This window comes from Ursus americanus, chromosome 7 (genome assembly GCF_024610735.1).
Source record: "Ursus americanus isolate L20-20 chromosome 7, mUrsAme1.1.p, whole genome shotgun sequence".
In the NCBI taxonomy this organism is placed as follows: domain Eukaryota; kingdom Metazoa; phylum Chordata; class Mammalia; order Carnivora; family Ursidae; genus Ursus; species Ursus americanus.
This window is the reverse complement of record NC_142133.1, coordinates 14743585-14758274: the sequence shown is the minus strand read 5'-3', so window position 1 is coordinate 14758274 and position 14690 is coordinate 14743585. Positions and strand designations below refer to the sequence as shown.

The 14690-nt window shown below is 47.5% G+C and overlaps 1 protein-coding gene across 1 annotated transcript in view; it reads left to right on the top strand.

Annotated features, from left to right (window-relative positions):
- The window catches only part of LOC123785892 (uncharacterized), a 191587-nt gene that overhangs the window by 106482 nt on the left and 70415 nt on the right, over positions 1-14690 (top strand). The gene's annotated exons all lie outside the window — the stretch shown is intronic.

The following is a 14690-nucleotide window of genomic DNA, read 5'->3' as shown; positions in this document are numbered from 1 at the left end:
TTCTGTTTTCTTGGGCACAAGGACATAGGTACATTTGCAAAACACTGACATGTGCCATTCTGGACAGGATCCATCCCAAAGATCCTTGTGGCCTGAAACTGATTCTGGGAGCCCCAGGGTGCATTAGGCCAACATGAAAGGCTTGAGGAACCCTGAAAGCTTCCGCAACCAGGTGTTAGAACTAACCAACAACTCAGGGGCGCCTGGGTGGCACAGCGGTTAAGCGTCTGCCTTCGGCTCAGGGCGTGATCCCAGCGTTATGGAATCGAGCCCCACATCAGGCTCCTCCGCTATGAGCCTGCTTCTTCCTCTCCCACTCCCCCTGCTTGTGTTCCCTCTCTCGCTGGCTGTCTCTATCTCTGTCTAATAAATAAATAAAATCTTAAAAAAAAAAAAAAAAAGAACTAACCAACAACTCAGAGCCAAGCCCAAGGTAGGGTCTCAATAGATGTTTGTTGAATGAGTAACTTTGAATAGGAATCAAGAGACCCAGATCCTCATTCTGGTTCTGTCGTTTGCTAAGCGTCTTTAATTAAGACATGGAACTTCTTTTTTTTTTTTTAAGATTGTATTTATTTATTTGTCAGAGAGAGAGAGAGCACAAGCAGGGGGAGCAGCAGGCAGAGGGAGAAGCAGACTCCCTGCTGAGCAGGGAGCCCAATGTGGGACTCGATCCCAGGACCCTGGGATCATGACCTGAGTGGAAGGCAGACACTTAACCTACTGAGCCACCCAGACGTCCCAAGATATGGAACTTTTGAGCATCAGTTCCTTCTGTGAAAGGGCCTGTAAATACCTGTCCTGGACACCTCCAAGGGCTGCTCTGAGGAGCAAATGAGAGAGTGAATGTGAGAGTGTGTTATGTCCTGCGTCTTCAAGTGGGCACTTACGTTACCTTTTGTTCTCAGAGGCTCACCTTGGTAAGCAACTGTGTGACCCTTGTTCACACAAAGGCACCCAGCCCTTCTCAGACTGGTTTCTATTCCAGCCAGTGCAGACTCTTCAGGTGAGAGTCGTGTGTGTGTGTGTGTGCGTGCACGTGAGCACACACATGTGTACGTGTGTGTTTGGGTGTGTACATACCTGTGTGATGTATATATGAGGTGTGTGTGATGTGTGTATACATGTGTGTTCAGGTATGTGCATGCATTTGTAATATGTGTGTGTGAAGTGTGTGTGTGAGGTGTGTGTGGCATATATCATGTGTGACATATGTATGGGTGTGTGTTTGGGTATGTGCATGCGTGTGTGATGTGTGTGTGGTGAGGGTGGGGATGGGATACAGTCTCATTCAAGGAGAGCCCTTCATTTTCAAGATCTTCCTGGTTCCTCTCAACATGTGTCTTTCTCGCCAAAGACCTCAGGTCTCTAGCACAGCCCAAGACAGCACACCTATCTCCACAACACCCTCTGCCTCTAGCCGACTGGATCAGTTCTTCAGGAGGGTGAGGCTTCTCTTCTTTGGATCTAGCCTTGCCCTTGTCGGTAATAACAAGATAATGATAGCTCATGGTGTTCTAGAACTTTCCACATAGAAGCCACTTCTCAAGAATAAAATTGCTGCCAATATCATAGTCACTGCGCTAAGTGCTTTACATGCCACAAACAAATGACTAAGGAAAAAAGGGGCATTGATGAGGAAGGGTTAAAGTTTATAATATATAAAGAGCTCTTACGATCAATAAAAGGTGTGGCCCCAAAGGAAAGTGGACAAAGAACAAGAGGAGTTTGCAAAATCAGTCTCATTACTCTCTGCACGGGCCAATCCCCATTTTTAGGATGAGGAGACTGAGGCCAGGAGAGGTTAACTAACCAAATTTATACAGCTGGTGATTTCAGGCAAGAAATATGAACCCACATGGGTTCAGAACCCAGGCAGAGTTATTATCATTCTCACTTCACAGATGAGAAAGCTGAAGTTCTGTCTACAGTTGAACCCACACTACTTAATGGTGTGACGGCAGGTTAGTCTGCTTTCTCACTGACTGAAAAAGTGGTGGGCATAGGAATCTGAGAACTGGAATTGGGGTTTGGGGAAGGTGGGCGCTGTGGGTGCTTGGGCAGACTGACGTTAAAAATGGTCAAATGTGAGTTCCGCCTCTCCCATGGTCACCCAGTTGGTGAGTGGTTGAGCCAGGCCTCCAAACTCAGGCCTCTGAATGCGAGCAGATGCCCTCCACTGTGCCTTGTGAAGGGCCTTGCCTGACTTTGGCCTCCTGCTCCCTGGGGCGCCCTGGCAGGAGCGTGGAGGATCCAGTGAAGGGGAGGCTTGAGTTTTGCCACCTCCTGAGTTGTGGTGGACACCTGATCTGGGGAGATCTCTGATTTCTTGACTCAGAAATTAGCATAAAAGTGCGGAAACGTAATAGCTAACCAGAGACGAGGTCTCTAACAAAACCAGTAAGATTTAAATATTTCTAATTGTAATCTGAAATGACCCGGCTGGGGTGCCCTTCTTTCTTCAATATGTTTGCTACTGGTTGCTGAGGGAGCTTTCCTGTCTGTATTATTAATATAATATAGGCCTTTGGTTTCCAGTATCATCTCTTTGGAATTTCTGTCTCAGACCCTGTGCAAATGAACATAATCCCCTGGCAGGAAAGGCGTTTCAGAGTCCTGGCATCAGGCTCGGAGGCTCTGGGCTTCACGTGAGGAACGTGAGGAACGCAGGATGCTGTCACTCTGGGGTTTTCCCTCAGTCAGCACCTCCCCTGCCCCTCCCCCACCACAAGAGTCTGAGCTAAAAGCTGCACCATCAGGGAGGAAGCAGTGGGTGCCCTTGCTGGAAGGGAAGAGGCTGACCCCTGAAGGCTGTCATCCAGTGACTCCCCCAAGACAGGATGCAGAACAAATTTCTAAATAGCTCAGGATAACTGAAAGGGTCGGGCTGGGTCACTTTCAAATTTCTGATGAGCAGAACAAATCTTCGGTCTTTAAATGAGACTGTACTGTTCTTCACACATTTTCCCAAATCATACCACCTGTAGAACAGAATAAGTGTTGGCCATCCTAAGGAAGGAAGACAAGGCTACTTCCAGCCAGAGGAAGCTTCAGGTCCCAGGGTTCTGGCTGTCCCAGTGGCTGAGCCCACCTGTAAGCCATCAGGGCCTGCTGAGGCACAATGGCTGGTTGGGAGGCTCGGAGAGGAATACGTGGAATGGCCTCACCAAAGACGGTCAGGCTGCCATTTATTTATTTTACATTTTCTCCCAAACAATATGTAGCAGCTGCCCTGTGTCAGGCATCATGTTCGGTGCTGGGGATATTGGGAAGGGCAAAAGCAGGTACACGGCGTCGTTGACCTCATGGAGCTGACAGTGAAACTGAGGGAGACAGACACACGACTAAGTGGTTCTGTCACCAACTAGCTAAGTGACCCTGAGCAAGTCACTTGACCTCTCTGAGCTTCACTTCCTTCGTCTGTCAAATGAGAATAAAAAGCATGTACCTTATGGGATTGTCGTGAGGACAGAAGGTCATATTTATTAAACAGCCTAGCCCCGTGACCGGCTGGAAGGAAGCACTTAATAAGTGGGGAAGCATTTGATACACAGTAAAAGGCTGGTTCAAGGTTACTAGATTACTCCCCATCTCTTACTCTGCATCGCCTGACAGTGTTTTCCCAAAAAGCGACCTTAAACAGTTACATAGAACTGCTTGGGTGGGGTGGGAGGAAGTAGTGATAGAAGGGGGGTGGTGGCTATTGCTGAATGTATTGATTGTCCTTTCCTGTTCCTAGTACATTCTAGTGAAAGTAGACAAGGCTATTGGCAGCTGGAGACTATTGGCCCAAGGTCTCCAAGCTGGTATAAGCTTATAGTGTAGGGAAGTCTATATTTTTTTTCCCAAGCTTTCCAGGTGGTTTGGATGCTGAGCTGGTTGGAGGAATACTCTGTGGTTGACAGTTTTGGGGGTGACTTCCCTACAGCCACAGGTCACCAGAGTCCAGAGCCATAAATCCTCTGCCAGCCATATGGCAGGTGCTGACTGACCCCAGCTGATTGGATAATGGGTAGGAATCTGGCTCAAACCTGGACAGTTGGAATTCCTTACCCAAAATCCGGAATGAGGATTAAGAAATGGCCTTCTTGGCAAGACTTTTGGACAAAGAAGGAATATATATTTAGGCCCAGCGAGGGGGCTTTTTTCCCACTGTATGGACTGAGTTAGCCAAGAGACAAGAATGGAGTCGTTGGTAGAGGAAGAAGGAGTATGACCCAGGCCGATGGCTTTCCCTTTCCTTATCCCAGTCCCTCTCTTAGGCTCGGCTGCTCTTGCCCTCAGGTTCTGTGCATCTGCACTTGTGATTTACTTTAGCGTGAGTTTCTTTCTGTTTCGGGCAACCAGACCATTTCCCATTAATACAAGAAGGGGAACCTATTTCATTTATTATAAAGAAATAGGGTTTGGAGGGTGAAGTGATTGAACCAGGGGTCCAGAATTTATGTAGTTAAGTTCAGGGTATTCAATCCGTAACATCTCACTTAAACTAATTTTTAGCACAGAGTAGTCTCAACCTTGGACCTGAAGTGTTTATGGTCTGCTTCTTACACTTGAGGAATTGAGTGTCTTCTCCAGCACCCCGGCCTGCATCCTGCGCTGGGGAGGATGATGGTCACTTACACTGGCACAACGCTGTACAGTTTACAAAGCCCGGGCCCCATTGATAGGATACCATGAACGCAACTGTTTGATTTGTTTATTCTGGGCAGCTGCTGTGTTCTGAGCATTGAGCTATGTGCTTTTTTATTTTATTTTATTTTATTTTATTTTATTTTATTTTATTTTATTTTATAAGATTTTATTTCTTGATCTATTTGAGAGAGAGTGTGTGTGCGCATGAGTGGGGGGAGGAGCAGAGGGAGAGGAACAAGCAGATTCTGTGCTGAGCACAGAGCCCCACGCAGGGCTCAGTCCCACGACCCTGAGATCATGACCTGAGCTGAAACCAAGAGTTGGATGCTTAACTGACTGAGCCACCCAGGCGCCCCGCTATGTGCTATTTTAAGTTGTCTTTCAGTTCACAGAGGGCTCCTGCTCTAAACTTCACAGTCAGCATTTTCCTCACGTGGTTGATAGCACTAAGAAAAATGGGTTTAAATTATAAGAGAAAGTAGCTCTAATCAGCAATGGAGGAAGAAGAAATGGGGTTCAGGGGGTGGGATTATGTACCCAGAAATCTTTAAGAACAGAAGTGATATGATCAAAACGTATGCTTGTCTAATGGTAGAGGCCAGAGCCCTGACTCTGCGGTTCTTTCCCAGCCCTGGGCTTTCATGTTTCTAACTGGCAAAGTGACCAGGTGAGGACACAGCCCTGACACACTGTCTCCGAGGGGTCAGTTTACATGGCAGTGACCTAGTTTGGGTTCCTGTTCTCACTGAAGCTGTTTCCTAATCCATAAGATGGGGTTGATAACACTGCCAGTATATGAGTCAGGGTTCTTCAGAGAAACAGAACTAACTGTATTCTAAAGAATTGGCTCATGTGATGGTACAGGTTCAAATGCAAAATCTGGAGAGTAGGCCTGCAGGCTGGAGACCCAGGGAGGAGATGCAGTCCAAGCCCAAAGGAGGTCTGCCGGCTCAATGCCTTCTGGTTCACACGAAGTCGCTCTTTGTTCTATTCTTTCCACTGATTGGACAAGGCCCACCTGCATTATGGAGGGTAACCTGCTTTACTCAAAGTCCGCCAATGTAAATGTGAATCTCATCCAAAGGACGCCTGCACAGAAACATCCAGAATAATGTTTTACCCAGTATCTGGGAACCATGGCCCAGTAAAGTTGACACAAAAAATTAACATTCGTATCTTGTCCCATAGGTCAGGCCTGGTGATTTAATTAGTCAGGGAATGTAAGACGTGCCTTGTAAAATGGTAGACTGCTCTATCTGCTGAGAGAGCAGGGAGCTCTGAGAGTTCCTCCCCTCCCACAAGCAAGAGCGTCCTGGCACATGGAGGGTTAAGGAGCCCTGCCTCCCCTGGCTCTTCCACCTGCTGTCTGAACTGTCACTACCCCCTCCCGACCCTCAGGTGAGGAGGGACTAGAGCAGGGGCCTGAAGCTGCCTGACACCGGATACTTCCTTCCTGCCTGGATTAGAGTCATCTTGTCAATATCATGTCAGTGTTTACCAAATTAACAAATGGACTTCAAGTTAAACACTGGGCGATTTGTGAGATGGATTTTTTAAAAATGTGACCCAGCTCAGGAGATCACTCACAGGTGATGGGCTGTTTGCCTTTTTTTGGACCCTGGCCTTTAACATCATGTCACTTTAAATTGCTTTTCATGGAAAACTGCCTCCCTGCCATTCCTCAGCCTCCACACAGAGCCTCCGGGCAGGCATTTCTGTGCACAGCTGGAGCCTTGCCTTGCTGTGGGGCAAACTTCTTTCTTCTGGACCCAACAGAGACAAATCGCCTTTGGTCAGTGGCTCCAGGATGGAAAATAAAGTGTGTGGAAACACTTCACTCCCCACCAGGAATTTCTACCCACAGAGCAGGGCCAAGCAGGGCAGAGCAGGGCTTCTAGGCAGTCAGGACAGTCGGCTAGTGAGTGACAAAGAAAGCAGAGACTTCCGGGGGCAGTGGGGTGGGGGGGAGATGACACCAGCATCTGGTCTGGGTTGTTCTTTTTGCATCTCGATGCTGGTGACATGTCTACCACCAGATTCCCGGTGATATGGCTGCATCTTCTCCTGGCAGCTGAGAGGCTGCCTTGGTGGGTCAAGACTGCTCTGCCCAAGGGATGTGCCGACTTAAGCTCCTCACAGTGATGGGCGGCACCTGGACCCCAAGGAGACGGGCTGCTGGGAGAAGTGGGCCTCGACGGAGACAAAGTGATGCAAGTCTTTTGTATGTTTTCTTACTGAGGTTCATTTTGAAGCCTGTTAATTTTTAAATGCTATTTATTTTGGAAAGACGTGAACAGAAGAGAAAGAAGCAGGTTTCAGCACCTTCACCGTGTGCCCCGCTGTAGTTGTTTCTATAAGGCAGCAAAGCAGCCATTTGAAAAGTGAAAGACTTAGGTCAATTATTTTTCTTTCCTTGGCTTACTGGACAGCAAAGCTGGTTGAACTGAATTGACCAGTTGTTTGATGAATCAATCAATCAGCAAATATTTGTTCTGTGAGGCCTGTGAGCAAGGCACTCCTGTTTGATTAAATTGTTTGATGAAACAGAACAAATAGACCTGTCTTCTAGGCCCCTTGTAGACAGTCGAACTGTGTGCAGCTAATTACTCTACCACCTCTAATTACAGATACACGCTCAAACCGAGCTCTTCTCCTTGAACCAAAAGTTAATCCTGAAAATCTGGTAATGCAATTACTATGCTTGTTTCAACACGTAAGGGAGAGGGGGAGGGAAAGAAAGAGAGGGAGAAAGAATATGAATATGCCCCATTTATGCAGCCCTACAATGAGGGGGAGTTACGAGAAGACTTTTCTATACAAGGGAAAACGAAGGTCTATAATTGAGGATGATCTGGTGTCCAAGACTTGGCTTTGAAAAGGAGCCGGAACCAACTTCCCTAAGTGGCATTTAATGTGCTCTCTTGGGTTTAGCTTTTTCATTAGCTTAGTTTTTAATCGATGTCACAACTCAAAGTCAGGACCGTATTTCCAGAAGGAGGAAAGAATGAAAACACTTAGGAAACACACAAAACAACCAAAAAACTCTAAACCACAACAGTGAAAAAACATGTCTTTTCTTCTAAACATCATCTTAGCATGAGGCAAACTGATCTGTCAGATATGCTTGTCATATCCACATATTTTATAATCCAATATGTTCAGGCAAGAATTTTGGCACAACCTGCCAAAAGCAATCCTGAACTTTTCTTGACACTTTGAAGAGCACGTAATGTGTTGAGGGGGTGGATTTGGGGGAGGCCTTAACCCTTTCATTCAGCATCTAAGGGTCCTTTGGAATAAGTATCACCTAAGAACAGCCCCAGAAGAGGACCTGACATGGGAATAGGTGATGACCAGCCTCGAGCCCACCGGTGGTCTCTCCCCACTGTGAGTCCGCAGGAGTTTTAAACCTGACTCTCTCTCAGCGGTGACCTCACTTGGAATAGCATTGAATTCGGTGCAACTCATGGAATCACAGAGTTGCACGGGACTGTTTGGATGATCGGATCCAGTGGTTCTCTGTCTTGGCTGCACATCAGAATCACCTGGAATGCTTAAAAAAAAAAAAAAGGACAAAACCTGATGTCCAATCCCACCCAACACTATTCAAGCAGAAGCCCTGGGGTAGGTCCTGGTTATTGAGACTTTTTCTAAGTTCCCACATGACTCCAATGTGATGCTAGGGTTGAGAACCACAGTCCAACCTCCCATTTTACAGATAACGAAACTGAGGCTCCAAGATAGAAGTGATTGCCCTGTCAGGATCAGGCCTTGTATCCAGGCCCCAGTTAACTTGGTTCACTAGATGGTTGTTGAACTCCAGCAGAGTGTTTAGTCCTGCCCCTGGGCACTATGGGGTTACAAGAGGAACCGGAGCCTGGCCCCTGCCCCTCAAGGAGCATACAGCTCCAGTAGGGTGGCAGAACTAACAGACGAAGCAGTCAAATGGACACTGTAGGGCAATGTTGAGAAAAGAGTGGAGCTTCGTAATGTCAGATGCTGAGTCCAGACTAACATGTTCTGAAAGAGATGCCCACAAGGCTGGGTGGGGTAGAAGGAAGCATTATTGGAGTCAGAAACGCACAGACGGAGCTCAGCACAAGGAGACATGGCCCATGAAGGAAGGAGAGGGCACTTTCCAGGGGGTAGAACTTAGGTGACCACTTAGAGGTCTCAATGAGTGATGTGTGGGTCATGTGCCTTAGCTGCGAAGAGGCTAGGACTTGAGAAGCATGTGGGGCATGAGGAGGGATTCAGGGAGAGTGGCTGTGTGCCAGTGGGGGAGATCCACAGCCAAGAAGTTAAAGGGTGACTGCTGCCCCACACAAAGGGGTGACCCTGAAGGTTAAAACTAAAAAGTAGAAGGGACTCAACATGAAGAGAAACCCTGGTGAGAAACCCTGTTCTGATTGGTTGGTGCCCAAGTCATACCAATAATTAAATATTTTGGAGATCTTCCCTGCACATCCTTGACCCTGTGGTACCTGGTCCTTTGGGATCATAATCTTGAGTGGTGTACTTTGGCAAGTCCTGAGCTGCTGCAGGGAAGAGGCAGCTGAAGCCCAGTAACTGTTCATGGGGGTGGGTGTGGTGGGGGATGAAGGGAGCCTTCAAGTCAATGCTAAGAAAAGCTCCATGTTCTCAGATATTCAGCCTGTGCCCTGTGCTGCCACCCATAGCAGTCGATATAACATGAGATTGGTGGGCCCTCTCCTCCGTTGCCCACATCTTCTAACTGAGGCTCCTCACCCCTGGTCTTCTCTTCCCCTGGATTCTTGCACAGCTGTCTGCTTCCTCCCTTGATCCAATGGATCAAACCTGCCTTTATGTGCTTTATATAAAATCAGGCCCAGAGGGTAGCGTCCTGGGGCCAGCATCTTGGGCCAGGAAGTAGCTTTTAGATGAGGAAGGAAGATAGGTTTTTGTACCAGATGTCCCTTCCTTCAGAGCCATTTTGCTCAGAGTCCCTTAGGACCCCATAGGAAGACAGGCATTCTTCTTGGGTCCACTCTCCAGCTATGCTGCCTCCTTTCACATCACACGTTTGTCACTCAATTATTGTCTCCCCCATTTGCTTTCTTGGTGGGTGCAGCTACTAAGAAGCCACTCCCGTTCTACAGAAATCGGTTCTACTGCAGCACTGTGTATGCCTTGGAGAGCCCCTGGGATCCCTGTCCTCTGAGCCCGCTGTAGGAATCCCTCCTGAATTCCATTTTGCATAACTTGGTTCTAATAGTGAAGCCAGCACAAAATGCCCACCGACCGAAAAGTGGAGGACAATAAACTAAGGATGACGTGGCCATCTTGGATTTGTCTTCATAAGAAAGGGTTTCTTTTTCTTTGTTCATGTTGCTTGTGCTTTAGCCCTTGAAGTGCATAGCTGTAAGACACCTTTGAGATCACCTGATCCAACCCTTTCATTCTGTAGTCAGTTGTAGATGAATGGCTAAGAAAAAAGGGCCTATTGTCACACTAACTGGGTTTAAATCTTGGTCCCACCATGTTGAATTTGCCTGACCCTGGGCACATCACTTAACCTCCTTGAGCAGCTGTAATAATGATTCTCTTTTCATTGGGTGGCAACCATATTTAAAGAAGATGATCCATATGACGTGCTTAGAACAGAGCCTGCTATATAAATATTATTATATTATTATTGCTATAAATGAAGAACTTGAGGCATGGACATATTTCTTAGACTTACTGGAAACTAGATAATGGGAACAATTTTGTAACTTCTCACGTTAGGAAGTGGTTCTTGAACTTTTCATCAAAGCATCCCTAATATCCGAGAAGAGTAGAAACGTAAACCCAGGGAATCTCGGGGCTTCGCTCCATTCCATAAGAGTTAAATGTCTTGGACTTCTGTGTTATCGGAAACAATGCATCCAAATTTTGCATTTTATTTCTTAATGTGTCCATGCTTGTTCCGATCTAGAAATTGTGGTTCCCCCCTCAAACTATCTCTGTAAAATCAACACTCCTAAACATCAGTGATGCTTACTCATTGGATGGTGAGTATGTCTAAGAGTGCGTAGCTCCTGTCTGAGGGACGTGAAGTTAGTCACAGGGCATCTGAAACAGCAGTGACTGCTTCGTGAAGGACGGGACCTGAGATCTCGTGGGAGAGCAGGAGGGAGGAAGTCACACAGAAGCAGCACCTCCTCCCCAGGAAGGGGCGAGGCCAGCCGTGTGAGGTGATAACTTCATCCCTGAAAGCTGGCAGCTTTTTGTTCTCAGCAGACCCAGAGGCCCCTCTGTGGGACTCTCTGGGCTCCAGACTGGGGGATCTGGTCCCGCCAGGCCCCGGGGAGGCCGCAGTCTGAAAGATGTAGCGTGCCTTGGTGCCTCGAGGCAGATTGTGTGCTGAAACGGAGGCGAGACAGACTGTCAGCGTGGAAACCATGTGGTGACAGCTTCCTTCACCCTCCAGACCTGTCAGCTCACGGGGGAACTGACAGGCCTCAACTAATAAGGTAAACAAAGGCTTTAGAGCATGGGGGAGGAATGCTGGAATTCCTTCTTTAATGTTTCCCTATTCATAACATGTCACAGAGTTAACGCCTTGCCCCGTGGAGGAGCGCTTCCTTGTTTTTAAGGCCTCCCAAGCACGGTGAGGGAGAGGCCAGAAGCGCAGAGGCCGAGCTTACAGCCAGAGCAGCCGTGTCACAGCTGGCTGAGCCTCTGGCTGCTTCCTTAGGAAGCCCATGGCTCCCGAGGTTGCATGTGTGAGGGTATAGCCAGACACTAGGCTGGTGGTCGAGGCCTGGTCACAGCCGTGGCCCAACCTTGTCTCCCTCTGCTCCAGTGCTCCCAACACTCACCTTTCTCATCCCCGAAGTGCAGCTCCAGTACTTTCTGTCGATCTGGACAGCTTCCAGGAAAAGCCACCTCAGCTTTGCCTTCTCAGAGGTCTCGCCAGTGTGCACGCTCCCATTTGACTCTAGAAAAGCCTCCTGCTTTTTTGGATCAGATCCCATCCTACCTTGAATGTTTCTGTGTCCTGGGCCTCTTTCCTATCCACCTACCCGCATTCCCGCTTACAAGGCAGACCCCCTTTGCAAGGCTAGAATGGCGGTAATACAGTATTTCTGTGCCATTACTTAAAAAGACAAATGGCCTGTTAGCCGTTTAGGATGTAATTTAAAAGCCATTTGTCTAGTGGTAATAACTGGAAATGGACTTCCGCTAAAGGCCAGTATGACTTCCTCCAGGAGTGAGGGATCTGCTAATGGTGACCAGTTGGCCACGGCTGTTTTCAGACTTACCCACTATTTCCACTGGAAGGCTCAGAGAGCAGGGGAATGGCATTTTGAGGGGACCGTGAGCTCACAGAGGACTTTGAAGAAAGGCAGGCTCCTTTCTCTGGAACCATACAGCGACTGTTGTTTGTCTTATGGACTGAGAGGACCAGGAATAAAAGTGGGTTTGGAGGGATGGGGATCATGCTGTTTTTAACAACAAAATCTCACCAATCAGAACCCTTGAAATCTGGAAAGGCTGGGCTTTCTCTTTGCCCTCTGTTTAAGAATCCGCAGGCAGATCTGAATTATCTGGCTTTGGTGCACCTCAGAAATGACATTTCTCAGACAACTGTGGCTTTTTCCTGTAGACAGCAAAGCTTTTATTTTAACCATTCAGGATAGACAGTCTTCAAGAATATATTACCTGTGCTTCTTTAATAGAATTGTTGCAGAGACATTAAGTGTTCATTGATGATGCAGGGCCATTATTTCGAATGTCAGTTTTAAAGACTTTGTCTTCCCTTTGCTATTCTTTTGTTCATTATATGCTATTTTACAATTCTATCACCTCATCTATCTTCGTATTTAATATACATTTACTTCATATTCAGTGAGAAAAAATGATGGAAAAATCCCAAATGGTAAAATAAATGATGGTGTGTTCACTGAATGGGTTCCTCTGCGACCTTTGAAAAGGCTGTAGAAGACCATTGATACAGACATTGGAATATTGGAGAGAAGTCTGTGCTATGTCACTAAGTGTAGCAGTGGGCTGCTAACCACATGTACGTTGGGACGGACGCTATGCCTAGGGAATCCTGGTGAGCTCGGACTCCAGACTGTCCAGGTTTGTAAATGAAGACACCAAACTGCTTAGCCTCAGATGGAAGTTCTGTGCATCAGGTAAAGGATTCCAGGTACAGGAAGCATCGTTTACCCATCACCTACCATGTGCCAGATGCTATTTTAGGAATTTCATATACTGTCTTTATTAATCCTGATAATCACACTCCGAGGTTATTTGTTCCATCGTCAAGGAGGCTAAAGTGAAGAAGTTGTGTAGTGGACTCAGGTTCGCAGAGATGAAAAACGGCGGAGGTAGGAGTGGAACATGAATATGACGGGCTCCTGTTCTTTTTACTATACATTACCAGTTTTCTGTTTCCTCTGAATACTGCATGATACATGACGAACAACCACAAAACCTAAATGGCCTACGACAATAAGTGTGTATTGCTCACCCCTCTGGGGTCCCCTGGGAGTCAACCCGGTACTTCTGTTCACGCACATGTCTGGTGGTTGACTGGCCTTCGGTTGATCTAGGCTGGTCTGGTCCGGGGCACCTGGGGGACTCGGTTCTGCTCCATGTGCCTCTCATCCTTCAGCAGGCTAGCCTGCGCATGTTCTTGCCGCAGTGGCACAGGCGGAAGAGAGCAAGAGCAATCCCACAGACCCCTGGGGCCAGGCCGGGAGCTGGCACACAGTCATTGCTATCAGCCAAACAAAGGTGCATGACCAAACTCAGAGTCAAGGAAGGGGAAATCTACTCTGCTCCTTTTATGGAAGCAACTACAGAATTATGTGGCAAAGGGAAAGGTGCAAAAATGGGGCCATTAAAGCAATTAGCCACAAAGAACGAGCTGCCTTTGAAAAGCAGGTGTTCTAAGAGCTTCATCTGGGCATTCCACCTGGGCTGTTAGAGCTCTGTTTCGGTAAAGTATGTGTGTGGGTGGACTGCAGACAGGAAATTTGGGGCGGGGGAAGGGAGACACATATATGTTTAACCAAAATAATGTCATTCCATAGTATGTTAGTGACTATACTGAGGGGGAAATTGTTCCACCCTTATGTTCTATTATTCTAGGCTATTTTGTAACACCAGGTACACCCCGGGACTCTTAAGGAAGGAGGGCATTTTTGTTGTTGTTGTGTGTCACCTCCATTCCTATATTCAGCAGACCCAGACTCATGACCCGGAAAGAAAACAGACAGAGGACCCGTTTCCGTAGCACTTCCGTGGTTGTCAGTGGGTAATGTGTTACTGCTGTGTTTCTTGCTCCCAGGCTCTGCCTCTCAGATGCCACATCTGGGCCAGAGGCTGGAGGACATGTGTCTTGTGCGTGAGCTTTGTGAAAGCTACCTGCTCCTGAGACAGGAGCCCTATTTGGCCAGAACTGAAAGAGGATGACGCCAGTCCAGTTCCCTCTGCTTGCCACCTGGGCAGCTGGAGGACTGGACCTTGGACCTGGTTCTTCTCCCCACTCCCTTCTTTGGGACCTGCTTCCATTGATTTCTGACATGGACCCTGCCATCTGACAAGTCCCAGCTTCCCAGCCTGCGAGGAGTCTTGGGGGGGGGGGGGCAGGGGGTTTGTAAGAAACTGTACCAGACAACAGACTCTTACTTTCCTCCAGTGGCTTATCAAAAATGATTGTAGCTGCTTCGGCAGGACTAGAAGTGACGCATTGTCCCCTCTTCCAGTGATCTCTATGTCTTATTTGGGCTCAGCGCTTATTGTTCTGGGATTCACACCCCCTGCTTGTGTGACAGTGTGTAAACTAGTGCTCCTTGGAACTTTGTGTTCATCTACATAACACATTTCTCAGGTGCATATACGTTATGCATGAGTCTGTGGTTAATCATTTGAAATTTAATTGGAACACGACAGTTTTTCCTTCCTCTTCAGTTTTCTCCCTCCCTCTCTCTCTCTCTCTCTCTCATTCTCTCACTCCAGCTCAGGCAACACTTCGGAAGAATTCCAGTCTCTTCCTGGCACTGTGGGCTTCCTGACTTCTTACTTTTTGGAGGGGA